The sequence below is a fragment of the Cygnus atratus genome, chromosome 3, assembly GCF_013377495.2.
Source record: "Cygnus atratus isolate AKBS03 ecotype Queensland, Australia chromosome 3, CAtr_DNAZoo_HiC_assembly, whole genome shotgun sequence".
NCBI classification, from domain to species: Eukaryota; Metazoa; Chordata; class Aves; order Anseriformes; family Anatidae; genus Cygnus; species Cygnus atratus.
Window position 1 is genome coordinate 10,462,528 of NC_066364.1, and position 14,474 is coordinate 10,477,001.

Sequence of the window (14,474 nt, forward strand, 5' to 3'; positions counted from 1 at the left end):
TGTGTCTGATCTGTGAGTGTTGCTCTACATCATAACTTCACAAAGTAGATGAGGTTTGTAAGACTTCCCGGGTCGTTAAGGAATTTGGATTCTACGTATGAAATGTGAAGCTTGGTGCTAAATATAAGGATGCTCTGTGCAGAATGGGGAAGGTGTGAGACGTTTCCTGCTCACCCTGCATGGGGTGGCGACCTGTGGGGAGCAGAGGCTTGCCCAAAAGCTGTTCTTCAGAGCCCTGTAGCACTTTACAGTGCTGGCCTGGGGAGCTCTCCTTGCTTGTGCAGGATGCCACCATCCCCAGAAGGGTGAAAAGGTTGGAAGTCTTCCATGGGGATCACTCTTATGACCTGGCTTCTTGCCTCTAGGAGGGCTTCAGGATGGGCAGCACCAACACTTCCTATTAAAACACACTTCCCAGGAGGAATGTGGAGACGGTACATCCATGGAGGGAGAACAGAGCAGGCCTGTCCTAAATATTCCGCTATGCGGCATCAATTACTTCTGGGCACTGCAGCTTGTGTTGCAGGAGATGGAGCAAAACAGAAGTAGAGCAAAAATGCCCTTCACAAAATAGGGAAGTCAAAGCTGCTGCCTGTCCGGGTGGGTCACATTGCAGCCTACACAACAATTTTCATTTATGTGGCTTTGAGCTGTAAGAAACTTACTTTTTAGGTGGTGTTTGTAAACCAGCCACAGTATTTTTAGTTTGTAATCTCCCCTTGCCTGCACTGGAACCAAGGGGGCTGTGTGTTTCTGATCAGAAAGTGTTTGGAGGAGTCTTGGTAGGTAGGCAGGCTTTGAGATGAGGGGACTCGGGGATTGAATTTAGAAGACTTTGCTTCCGTAGCAAAGCAAAGCTGTAATGTGTTTTCTAGCTGCGTGCCAACTTCACCAGCCCCTTAAACCGGGTAAAATTGTGGAAGACTAGAGATAACTGTATTGCATAGCAATATTACCAAGATAATTCCCTTCCCTGGGGATTCCCAAGACCTCTCTTTCCACTTTCCTAGTCAGCGATCATGTGGGAAGTCAGTGTGTCAGGGAGGGGAAAAAACAAATTGGTGAGGAAAGTGGGAAATTTCTGTGCCTAAGCCCTTACAAATGAAGCCTTTTGATCCTCAGAGTGCACTTGAAGGAAACTTTGTTGTACCACGAGAGAATAATCTACAGAAGAGAGACTCGGCCTCTGTGTTCTGGCACGGGGTAGCCTGGGTTTTCCTGAGTCATGTTTCTATTCACTGTGCTTCCTGACTTCCTTCTTCATCCATACTGGAGCAATTATCACATTTGCTCTTGTTCACAAGTAAGATGCAAAGAATGTGGCTGGCAGAAAACCTGACCCCTTCTTTGTTCTGGAAAAATGAGCTGGAGGGTGTAAATGCATCGGATGTCAAGGAAGGCAAACGATGAGAGCAGGAGGACTTCTCACAATTCTCACTTTGTCAAGTTGCATTAGGCCCTCTAAAAGAAACTAAAGCAAATCTAAGAGGCTGTATAATCTTGCAATTGAAATGGGGAACGAGGGGGGAAAAAGAGGGCAACTCTGTGGGGGTACTGAGAAGAAAAGCTGTTTCAGATGTGGTCTGAAGTCTACATAAATGCCTTATCTGAGACCTCATCATGACTGGCATGTAAAGTATATTGCTGATAACGAGTACTAGAATAAAGGTACAGAGTAAAATTTGCTCCATTTGAGGTAGCGTAAAACAAACAAACCTTTAAGTAAGCAGGAGATGAGAGAGAGATGCTCAAAACCAAATAGTTTACTTGGCATTCTGGGGTGGTGTTTAGCTTATGGGACTGGAAGCCAGACAGGCGGCATTTTTAATGCGCTTGTCAAAGCAGAGGACAGCAGTTTTACTGCAGACTATGAAGTGCAGCGTCTGTGCTAAGGAAAGAGAAAAGAAAAGGTCTAGCCTCAGCAGTATGCAGGATCTTACAAAATGGCTTGGCTGATAGAAAAAAAAATAGAAGATAGGTCACTGGTACGTGGGATAAAATATAAAACAGACTCACCAAAAGTAGATTGGGCCAGACTAATCAGCTCTCTTGCTATCGAAACATTTTTTCTAGTCAGAGGCAATCTAATCTAGCCGGACTTCAAGGAACACAATTTTATCAGTGCCGGGCAGAAAATGATTTGTTGAATAAGAAGGAAGCTCGGATTACGAGCAGATGGTAAGGTGGTGAGGAACAGGCTACAGAGAGCAGCCTGCAGGACGGGGACTTGCAACGGGACCTCATCTGGGGACTGCTCTTGAAATGTTTTCAATAAACTGGAATGGGGATACATGGGGTTAGATCACTGCTGCAAATTTGTGAGGCTTCAACAGTGCTGCGTATCAAGAGCAGACTACTTGTATGCTCTGACAAGTAAACAAGTAGGATCAACTTCAATAGTACAAGGTCAAGTGCTGGAGGACGAGGAATTTCTCCTCTGGACTGGGAATACGAGAGGGGAAGAAAATGCTATGTGAATTAGCCAGTTAATGATAAATTATCTGTGTGATGCAGCTTTAAAAAGGGAAAAAAAAATGCAGGATGTATTCGTGAAGGCATTTCCAGCAAATGGAAGGAATTTGTCAGCATCATGGGTATCACGATGGGTGTCATTATACAAAGAACTAGTGAGCCCTCAGTGACTTTTCTGTAATGCCTATTTTTCATTACTGCTGGAAAGAAGAACAGAGAAAAGTATTAAAATCAGGTCTGGTGCATTCCTGCTTTGTGTGTGCAAACATACATGTGCACGTGTGTGCTAACTGGAAATGAAAGCGGGAACTAGGTAAGGACAATCATTAACTTTAAAAACAGAATATAAGCAATGCTTTTAGAAGGGGAAATTTTATTTTAAAATGGCATAAAGCAAAGAATAAATTGTTAAAATTTAAAAATAACGACAGATTAACACTTGGACAGATAGATCTATCTCAGAACCCAACAGCTGTTGTTTGAGTTTAACACAAGCCTTGTGACTTATTTGTTGTACAGAAAGGGCCTCAATATGAACCCCACGCGTGGCTGAGCCAGCCATCAAAGCACTTCTGACCCCGAGAACCCGCCCTGGGGGCAAGCTGAGATGTGCCATCAGGCCCAGGGTCCCCTAACTGCGGTACATGTGCTTCTGTTTGGTACGCAAACTATTCCCTAATAGTGTGCAGAAAACAAACAATCAAAAAAAAATAATCCAAAAATCCACCATCAAAGCCTGCCCCATCTGCCTTTTCTCTGGAAGTGACGAGATGAGCCAGCTAGATCCCTCCAGTACACAGAGTGAGGAGCTCAAGGCTGGGGGAACAGGAGGAAGGGATTGGGGAAGGGAAGGGGATTTAAGAAACCACATGCTGGTGCCACCAGTGCACTTCTCCCTCTAAATAGAGCCTGGGAACTCCTCTTTTAGGCAACTGGCTAGCTGGTTTCCTAGGGTGGTGTAAACCAGATGTGCATTTCTTTCTCAAAGGAGCAAGGTTGTGGTGCCAGCAGAAAAAACTCAGCTGTAGCAGGCAGCTTCTGAACAAGAACTGATGCTGGTGCTAACCCTGCAAGGCAGTGGCTCCTGTATCCCATCAGGTCTGGTGTCAGGAGGTGCTGAGGGCAGGGGGCTCATCCCTGGGGAGATGCTCCGGGGTGCTGTGACTCCTGAAGCACGGAGCACGCGCTGCTCATAAACCCGCTGCTGTCCTGCACAGCAGGGAATCTCCCGGATGCCGTTTCCCCTTGGAGCAAAAAAGCAGCCAGCTGCGTGAGCTGAAAGGAATCACATCGGGCTCTGTTAAGTTTCTAACAGATACAGCCAGGTGTCTTCCATGCAAAGCCCTAGCTGGGGCTTGCCTTAAAAGTGTTAAAGCTTAAGATACGCTCTGTGGGGAAAACAAAATCAAACCAACTGGAAGTAATGTTGAAGTAATTTCAAAGGGACATATAGGGATGTTCTTGTCTTTAAAAATAAAAATAAAATCATGAAACAAACACATGAAACCCCCAAGGATTACAAGTCCTGGAAATAATGCAGAGATGAGATAAAAGAGAAAGTCTGTATGGTTCACAATTGAGCCAGAGAGTATGGTCCGTCTAATATTACTTATCCATCCATACCTGGAGGATTATCGGAAATGCTACATTTGCTGGCAATCAGAAAATCACCTCCATCATGATCATCTTCTGGTGCTCTGAGGGCCTGCGCAGCCCAGCTCCGAGTGAGACGCCAGGGTTTGCCAGCCCTTCAGGGGACAGGCAAAGGACCAAAAGGAGCAGGACTGAACAGGCTGCACGCAGCCCTGCTGATGGAGTAGTAGCTGGTCCCTTACTTCCCCACTCGCACCTCATCCAGGCCTGAAGCTGAACCTCACGAGTAACTTAAAATAGGAGTTGAATCTTAAATCCCCGCAGCCTAGAGGTATGGGACAAAGAAGGTCTCCTTGGCATTTTATTTGTTCTCAGGGTGGCACAGGGGAAAATATGTGGGTTTGGAGCTCCATTACCTGCCTTTTACGCAGACTGAAACTGTGGCTTTATTTTTATTGCTATTAATACACTATTGGAGGAAAAAAGAACATGCGTATGCTCTGAAACCGTTGGGTGGGACTGCTCTTCCTGCTGAATACTGCTGTTAATATTTGATAGCAGCTGCCTGAAAACAGAAGGCCTTTGAACCGTTTATTGGTCCTTGGACAAGGTCAACTATTGCAGCGTTTTTTTTGTTTGTTTTTGGTTTGTTCCGATTTTAAACTGAGCCTAGCTGCAAGTTTCTTGGGCACAGCATAAATGATTAGAGCTCTGTTCAAAAAGTATTGTTGGTTTGAAGTATTCTTTTCGGATGTTACCATTTGTACTTTCAAACAAAACCCTACTGATGAGGCGCGCAGCTCTGTGTGCTCGCACGGCTCCAAGGAGTTGGTTGTGCGGTTTACTCCACAGTGAGGATTGTCACACATTAACCACAGCTGTAAAAACGTCTATGGGAAAATTACATCAAACCAACTGAGGGCCTTTGAGTCGGCTGCTTATGGACTGAAGAGGTGGGTTTCTGTATCATTTTTCTTCAGCATTGTGGCAACATACATCTGAGCTGTTTACTTTGCTATCACGATGCATCATAGTTTTTCCTCTGGAGGTCCTTCTACTTCAACCCCTTCCACAGACCATGGTCTACTGAGGTCTTACAGGTGTGCTGAGTCAGCCAGTGTTTCCAAACCAAAAGTCTCAGGGGGCCACTCACAGTTAGTTTAGTCACACTATTTCATTGCTACCTGAGGCAAAGCGGGGTAGTGCCAAATGATGACTTGGGGACCCTGTGGTTTTAACACTTCAGGCCCGTGACACCTTTCTCGTTACCAAGCTGGCAGCCAGCTAAAGTCTGTAGCAAATTCCAGGGTTTTCACACTCAATAGAAAACCATCATTCATCCACTCTTGTTCTTCTTCTACATGTCACCTACACCCCATTCTGATAGGCAGTCAACTCAGCATGGGTCTTGCACTCAGTTTCCAAGCACCTGCTCCTCTCCAGACCTTCTCGGAGCTTGAGTAAAGATGAAGAGCTTAGAAGGAAGGAGAAAGAGGGACTGCATCCCCCCCAGAACCTGGGGCTTGGCAGGGCCGCTCTGTGCATCAAACACTGGCCTATGACAGCCGTGGGTCCTGCAGTCCATGCTCTCAGGGCTTACATGAACCAACCCTGGCTCACTCCTGCCATCCCCTCCCAGTTGCTGTTTGAATTCCCTTGAAAGAACCTTCTTAACGTGAAGGGGGAGGGCAGCGCAGATGAGAGGATACACAAATAGGAATGCCTTCTCCAAGTTGCTTTGGGCAAAGGAAGCTGTCAAAGCTGCGCTCACGAATTTGAGCATGTAATTTACCATGTCCTCCGCCCCCTACACCTTGCCTTCTCAAAGAGAAAAATTCTCTCTTCGTACACCAGCCTGACTTCTGAATTATCTGCTTGCTCCAGGCCTACGTGTCACATGGCCCACTGCAAGTCAGCCTCTTTCATACAAACGAGCGAGGGCTCCCGTAGACTTGAGCTGCCTGTTAAGCTCTCTGGTACCTCTGCAAGAGACGTCCCCTGTGGGGACCCTCATCCCGACTATTCCGTGGTTGCTTTCTGAAGCCCTGTCCCACTCTGGCTCCTCCCTAAGAGAGGCAATTTTGGAAGCTGGGTAGGAGCCAACGTATTACCACAAGTGAGAAGCCTGAATCGCTCTGGGAACATGCACGTTTTCTGTGCGCTCTGAGCTCACTTCCCCCTCACCAAGCGTGCTGCCTGCGGAGCCTGCTCCAGCTTGTTCTGCTAACCCAGAGCCATGGGTTTCAGACCGACCTTCCCCTTCCACAACCTGCAGTGACTAATGGAAGGTTGCCTCAGCTTCTCACATTCCTTTTCCTCCTGCACAGGGCACATAAACTCCAACTCTGCCTTGAGCAGGAGACATTACTATTGATCTAGTACAGCCCTTAGAAAGAACAGGAGATTGGAAATCAGACCGTTGGCAATCCCCAATGTCAGGAATGGGACCCTAAAGCCTGCCAGCAACAACTCCCCCAGCCATCAGTGCTGTTGCCCTTGCCACTCCACTGTGAGCCCCTCAGCCACGTCCTTGGTGCCCACCCCACGCCCTGAGCCTGCACCTGGTGGCCCCCACGCAGCTGCCGCCACTGCAACTGCCCCATTTCATCTTGCTACACAACGAGAATGTCCCCATGAACCACACCCAGCTGTTTGAACAGCCAGAACAGACTAAATGAGGCTTTTGGAATAGACTGGATAGCTGTGGTGGTTTTAAATCCGCTGGCCCTGCACAGGGCCCTGCAAAGCCTCTGGCCTCTCACTAGGTAGGGTTGAACCCCAGGTCGTTTGCTGTGCTTCAAACCCAGAGCTTCCAGCTCTTGTTCTTGCCATTCTCTCCCTTGCTCCACACGGGATGGGGAAACCAGTTTGTGGGTGTTTTTCAGCTGCCCAGCAGCAACCATGCTATGGCCATCCTCTGGGGAGCCCAGCTTGGGGCTTGGACAATGTGAGCTGGTGGCTGAAAGTGGTGGGTAGTGTAGGCAGGAGGCTGACCTGGCCCTGCTGTAGTGGGTTTACGTGGCAAGGTTTTGGTAGCAGGGGGCCATAGGGGTGGCTTCTGTGAGAAGGATCTAGAAGCTGGCCCATGTTAGGTAAGGGCCCCACTGCTGACTAGAGCTGAGCCAATAAGCGATGTTGGTTTGCGCCTCTGTGAGAGCATATTTAAGACAGGGGAAAAAAAAAAAAAAACGCTGCACCACACACAGCAGCTGGGCGAATGAGAGGAGTGAGGAACAGCCTTGCAGGCGCCAAGGTCAGTGAAGAAGGAGGGGGAGAGGTGCTCCAGGCGCCGGAGCAGAAGTCCCCTGCAGCCTGTGGTGAGGACCATGGTGAAGCAGGCTGTCCCCCTGCAGCCCATGGAGTACCACGGTGGAGCAGGGTTCCACCCTGCAGCCCGTGGAGGAGACCACGGTGGAGCAGGTGGACCTGCACCGACAGAGACTGCGGCCTGTGGAAGACCCCTGCCGGAGCAGATTCCAGGCTGGACCTGTAGCCCGTGGAGAGGAGACCACGCAGGAGCAGGTGGCCTGGCAGGAGCTGCTGTCTGTAGGGGATCCAGGTTGGAGCAGTTTGCTCCTGAGGGATGGACCCCATGGTACGGACCCATATCTGGAGCAGTTCTTGAAGAGCTGCTGCCTGTGGGCAGCCCACGCCGGATCAGTTCAGCAAGGACTGCATCACTGTGGGAGGGACCCCACAGCACAGGGGATGAGAGTGACCGAGAAGGAGCTGGCGGCGAAGAAGCGCTATAGACTGACCATAACCCCCATTCCCCCGTTCCCCTGCACCGCTCGGGGGGAGGAGGTGGAAGAGGGTGGATAGGGAGGAAGGTGCTTCTGGTTTCTTTCCTTTGTTTCTCACTTCTCTAGCTTGTTAGTAATAGGCAATAAATCTTACTGTCTCCCTACACTGAGTCTGTTTTGCCCGTCACGATAATTACTGTGCAATCTCCTCATCCTTATCTCAACCCTTGAGCCCTTTTCATCGTATTTTCTCCCGTTCCTCTCTGAGGAGGGGGAGTGAGAGAGCGGTTGTGGTGGAGCTCGGCCACCCACCCGAGTAAAACCACCACACTTGCCCAGCACTGCCATGGTTGCAGTGCTGGTGACAGTCCAGAAAGAGCCTTGGCTGTGGTGGTGGTTTCTGGCATTGTCATGTGTGTGCAAGCAGCCCTTGTGCCAGGGGCGGGCTGGAGGCCGTGGGGTACGCCCAAGTGGGAGAGCAAGGGCGAGCGTGAGGAGCCTGCTCAAGGGTCCTTTGCTGAACGGGGGATTACGGTGGGGTGGGTTGGCCCTGGTTGGGCAGCCAGGCACTTGCCCAGCCGATCATTCACCCTCATTCCCCGCACCCTGAGGGGCGTGGGGAAGAGAATAGGAAGAAAAAGGGTGAGAAAACGTGGCTGAAACACAGGCAGGGCAATTGCTCCCTGGCTACCCTCACAGGCAAAGAAGACGGCAGGTATTCACTAAGGGAAGTCCTGCCTGACCAACTTGATAAGCTTATGCAATGAAAGGACTGGCCTGGTAGATGAAGGGGGAGCATGGATACTGTCTGCCTGCACTTCAGTACGGCCTTTGACACTGTCTCCTGTAAGTTCCTTGTAGACAAGCTGTAGACGTATGGGCTGGATGGGCAGTCAGTGGGGTGCACTTAAAACTGGCAGAATGGTCGAGCCCACAGGGTGGCTGGTGATCAGTGGCACAAAGTCTAGGTGGAGGCCAGTAACTAGCGGCATACGCCAGGGGTCAATACTGGATCCAGTCCTGTTTAGCATCTTCATTAGTGACCTGCATGATGGGGCAGACATCTGCAGATGGCACAAAACTGGGGGGAGTGGCGGGTACACCAGAGGGTTGTTACAGTTGTTGACAGTGTTGACACCCTCCTGAGTCCATGTGCTGTGCTGCATGCCCTCATACTCCCCACACCATGGTGGTGTGACACACCTGGATAAGACTGTCACATTTTCTTCCTACACTGAATAGTAAGAGGCTGGACCCTGAGTGGTTAGAGCCTTTTCAAGGAGACAGTCCTGCTCCATGTAAGAACTGATGGCAAAGCTGAACTACACCACTGAGCATGCAAGGATTATTACAGTCAATTATTTGAGTGGTATTTGTTCACTGAATTTTCAATGACCTTTCCTTGAAACTTGGCAAGTTAAACTACTGATTTAGCTCCTTTCTAGGTTCAGTGACACCAGAGTTGTACTCCTATAGTAAATACAATGTGGCTATTAAGTGCCTTGCATTTAAGAGGTATCTAAATGCATTCTTCATTCACATGACAAATCTAACTTTATAACTGTAACAATAATTTTTGAATAGACCAGATTAAAAGAGCCAAATGAGTTGTGCTGACTTCACTGGTTGAAAGGGTTTAATTCAATCCATAGAATTTGGCTAAACAAAATAACCATGTAGTGTTCATTAGAAATGCTTAGCAAGAGATAGGTAATGTGTGACCAGGTTCTTACAAGAAATAATTAGACATCATGTCACCAGAGTGACTTCAATTAGGCAAAGCAATGTAACCAGAGATATTTAACAGCTCTCCATTATCCACAAGGTATATCAGATGGTGTAGGAGGCACTCCTAGCTCCTACTTCATTGTAAACAAGAGAAGATCTGCAAACTCAGCCTGCCATAATGACAGCTGTCACTCAAGAGCTCTCCTGTTTAAACAACTGAGTAAATGACCTCTCTTTGTCACCTGGGGAGCTTGCACTGTGCCCACACACAAACCCCCACAACTTGCATAAATGACATTAACACCTCGGAGACATCCTCTACACATATCTTCCTCTTCTTAACTTACTGTACAAAGTAATTGAGTTTGCAGATGACACCAAGCTAAGTGTGTGTGTGTCGATCTGCTCGAGGGCAGGAAGGCTCTGCAGGAGGATCTGGATAGGCTGGAGCGATGGGCTGAGGTCAACTGTATGAAGTTCAACAAGGCCAAGTGCCGGGTCCTGCACCTGGGGTGCAACAACCCCAAGCAGAGCTACAGGCTGGGAGATGAGTGGCTGGAAAGCTGCCTGGCCGAGAAGGACCTGGGAGTATTGGTTGATAGTCGGCTGAATATGAGCCAGCAGTGTGCTCAGGTGGCCAAGAAGGCCAACAGCATCCTGGCCTGTATCAGAAGCAGTGTGGCCAGCAGGTCTAGGGAAGTGATTGTGCCCCTGTACTCAGCTCTGGTGAGGCTGCACCTTGAGTACTGTGTTCAGTTTTGGGCCCCCTCGCTACAGGAAGGACATGGACGTGCTCGAGCGAGTCCAGAGAAGGGCGACCAAGCTGGTGAGGGGTCTGGAGAACAAGTCTTACGAGGAGCGGCTGAGGGAGCTGGGCTTGTTCAGCCTGGAGAAGAGGAGGCTCAGGGACGACCTTATCGCTCTCTACAGTTACCTTAAAGGAGGCTGTAGCAAGGTGGGGGTTGGTCTGTTCTCCCACGTGCCTGGTGACAGGACGAGGGGGAATGGGTGAAAGTTGCGACAGGGGAGTTTTAGGTTGGATGTTAGGAAGTACTTCTTTACCGAAAGGGTTGTTAGGCATTGGAACGGGCTGCCCAGGGAGGTGGTGGAGTCACCATCCCTGGAGGTCTTTAAAAGACGTTTAGATGTAGAGCTTAGCGATATGGTTTAGTGGAGTACTTAGTGTTAGGTCAGAGGTTGGACTCGATGATCTTGAGGTCTCTTCCAACCTAGAAATCTGTGTCTGTGTCTGTGTCTGAGTTTGCAGGAAGATGGCCTCCTTGTCTTTTTGCCTTGGGCCATCTCAGCCCAATACAAGGCTGCTGTCACATTTTCTACTTAGCAGCCATTTTGAACAGTAAGTCCAAAAGATGGTGAAATATTAACCAGCTGGTATACCTCTTTATTCACAAAGGATAATTGGATCAACGATTGAACCTTAACCTTATATTTGAAGCCTCAGGGTGGTGCCTGGCCATGCTCTGGTGAGGGCTGTGAGACTTGATCCTTGATGTTCAATCACCGCAGCACTGTCTCAGCAGCTGCCAGTGACAAGCTCCCAAATACAAAAATAAAAAAGGAAATGGAAGAGCTGTAGGATTCTGCGAGAAGGTTTATGAAGTAGGGAGATTACCCTTTATATGCTGGATACTGCATTTTACTGGTGCTTTAAATGGCTAAAAGCACATGGCCCAATTCTCTCTTGGAGGAACTTTAAGCACATTATAAATTGGCTTTCAGGTTTAGGAAGAGGAATTCACAAAACAGAGATTGTTACAGTCCTGTGTCTTCCCTTGTAAAAAGTTTAAATGCTTACACTGGAGAATGCTCTTCCCTGACTGGTCTGGAAATATCCAATACAACAAATTTGATCTGAAAAGGTTTGAGTAGAACAGGTAGTTTATTTATGAAACTAGTCATGTCTGCCACTTTAAGGTCTAGAGGTGTGCATAAACAAAACTAACAAATGGACAATATGCAGTAACTCAACACAGCATCTTTTACTGAGACAAGCTTTAAGCCCCTGACCTCTCAAGAAACTGGTGGCTACTGCTGAATCCAAAACCATATTTGTTAACCACAGAAAGCAGAGAATAATGACAGCAGACCCTCCCTGCCCACATCCATATGTTTAAAGTTCAGTGTAGTTGTCCAAAGCCCCCCAGCTACCCTTTTTACTCCATACAGCAAAAAACAGGGCTGTTAAAATCTCAAATGTTTAAATGTTTAACAGGCAAATGTGCCAGAACTTAAAATGCAGTTTAATTTAAATATGCATGCAATCCAACAGTACAATAACGGGCATCTTGAAAGAGCTCTAGGGCTCATCTAACCAGTAATCTTTATGGCATTAAAAAATTTTAATAGAGATTTGTAAAGGTGTTCATTAACACGGCTCAGGCTGATATCTCTATCGGGCGGTGCATGTCACTAATCCATTTTAGATCTCTTACACCATAGTGCTGTTCTCCACCAAGGTTATCACCTGGCTATCTGAGATCTTTTTCTATTCAGAAGAAAAAACAAAACAAACAACATCATCATCATCAACAACAACAACAACAAAAACACAACTGTGCTCTACAGTAATGATTTAAGAGTTAGTACAGATAGGGCTAAAAAGTTTTTACCAGCACACCATGAAAATGTGCATATTTGCAAGTAATTGACAGAAAGAGGACATCTGTCTGGAGTAATCTGTGCTCCATCTTAGTATAGTCTTAGCATCACTGCTAGATCAAAGCAGGAGCTGAATTCCTGTTCCTATAAGGATTATTTTGTAGCTACCAGTCCCACATCACTGGTCACTGTGAAACCAACAGCTGGGTTTTGGTGGAGTTGTCTTCCTGCCCTGCCTCTTGTCCACCACAGAGCTGGGGCTCTTGGCCTCCCTGGAGGCAGCTGGCTTTGACCAGAACAGGACATCTCTCAGAGAGGGCTGCTCTGTGTGTCCTCAGAGCATGATGATTTCTAAAGGCCTTGAACATGGATTTCTACTGAAAAGGAGTTCCAGCTGTACCCTGCCTGGTGTGGCACATAGAAAATCAACATGCTATTAAAAATAGATGGATGGAGGTATCCGCACAGGGACAAAATTTTCATGAAACTTACTGAAACTGAACCAAATGCCATTCTATTTTCATGAGAAATAAGCTGAACAATGATTGTGATGGACCACAATCAAGAGGAAGGAATGAGAAAACTCAAAGCAGTGATGCTCTGCTCGCAGTGTCTTTTCCTTTATCTTGTTTAGTTGAAGCACTCTGCTCTTTCATGCAGCCACTGTGCATCATCTGTGGTGTGAGGCTTGACCCCATTCAGATGTTGTAGGTACTCATTGTCCTTGGGAACCACCACACCATCGTGATGTGCTACAAATCTGCCAATACTTGCTGGCTTTGGTGCTGAGAAATGAAATATTTTTCCAACAGCCTTTGCAAAGCAAAGTGTATCTGATTAGGAAGAAAGATGAAAGAAAAAGAATGATGGTCAGGAATTCTGCCTCCTCTGGAATAAGCTAAGCGGGGCCACAGAGCAGGAGTGCGCACGAAGATGTGAGCGGCTGGTGCTGATGAATCAGAAGAAGGCTGGAAAAAAACTGCTGAGGGGGCAGGAGAGCAACCTCACGCCAGCAGCCGCTGCAGCTGGTCGCATTTCCCATCTGTCTGTCCTGCGGTTGTTGTGTAGCACGAGACTTTTGAAGTCCGCAGAGCTCAGACCAAGGGAGTCTGTGCTATTGAAGGTTCTCATGTTCCTATTATTCTTGCATGGGTCTGCTTATCCAAGGGGGGAAGGCCAAAAGGTCGTCCAAAGTCCTTCACAAGCAAGAATCGTGGGGAAATATAATACCAGTGCCAAATGTCTTAATCACTAAAACCTGTGCCTTTGTGCTGTCCCCTGCATTGGGAACAGACTTCTGGGGGCAACACTTAGATGATGGAGCCACGTGTATGTCTTCCTTCTTTGCTTCCTCTGGAAAGCCAGTCCAGAGGGAAGAACCAGCTGGGCTCTGAGTACATGAAAAATAGGACTTTTTTTTTTTTTTTTCTTTTGACACAACCAAATTTCACCTGCATTGGGTTGCTGGACAGCTGTAACCATTTCAGTGATTCTAGCATGGTTTCAATGCTCTTCCATGCACTCCTGGCTGCTGAAGTCAGATGAAGACTGCATATATTTGTTATGTACCAGAGCACTTTGGGATGTCCTACACTAAGATTAGCAGTATGGTGAAATGGATTAAATGAACATGACTAAGAAATACTCCCTTCCTAGGGAATATCCCCTGACTGATGTGATAGCCTTGAGATAAGCTGAGTCAAGTGCAATACCCACACAAAACCGTGCATTCATATGGACAGTTAGGAGACATTAGTAGGTAGCAGTTGCAAAGATATTTATTTCCCATAGGTTTCATAACAATAGGAAAAGAAAGCAGATCCCATTAGTGCCTGTACTGAGGGAAGGCTGCAGCCTGAGTTCAGCCTGTGTTAGATGACTGAATAGAGATAGAGCTTCATAACAAATACCTCAGACATGGGGAAAGACTAATTAATCCCACTGTCAATGCTCAGAGGACTTCTAACACACACAGGCAGGGATGATTTGTAAAGATCAGATAAAAACAGCAGAGAGATTAGACTCCAGCAACCCCAGCACTGCTCCATCTTCCAGCTCTGCTGCAGACCCGGTGAGGGACCGTGCCGATGAGCCGCATTTGCAGAGGCAGCCCTGAGGAGACAAGGTCTCTGATACCACTGAGCAGGGTACGCAGGTGTTTGTGGCAGATTGTGGCAGCACAAAGAGCTCAGCCTAAAGCCTACAGCTGTTTTCTGACCACCTGCATGGTAGGGAAAGCACGAGTTTGAAAGGGGATGTGTGGTGGTTTTACTCAGGTGGGTGGCTGAGCTCCACCACAACTGCTCTCTCACTCTCCCT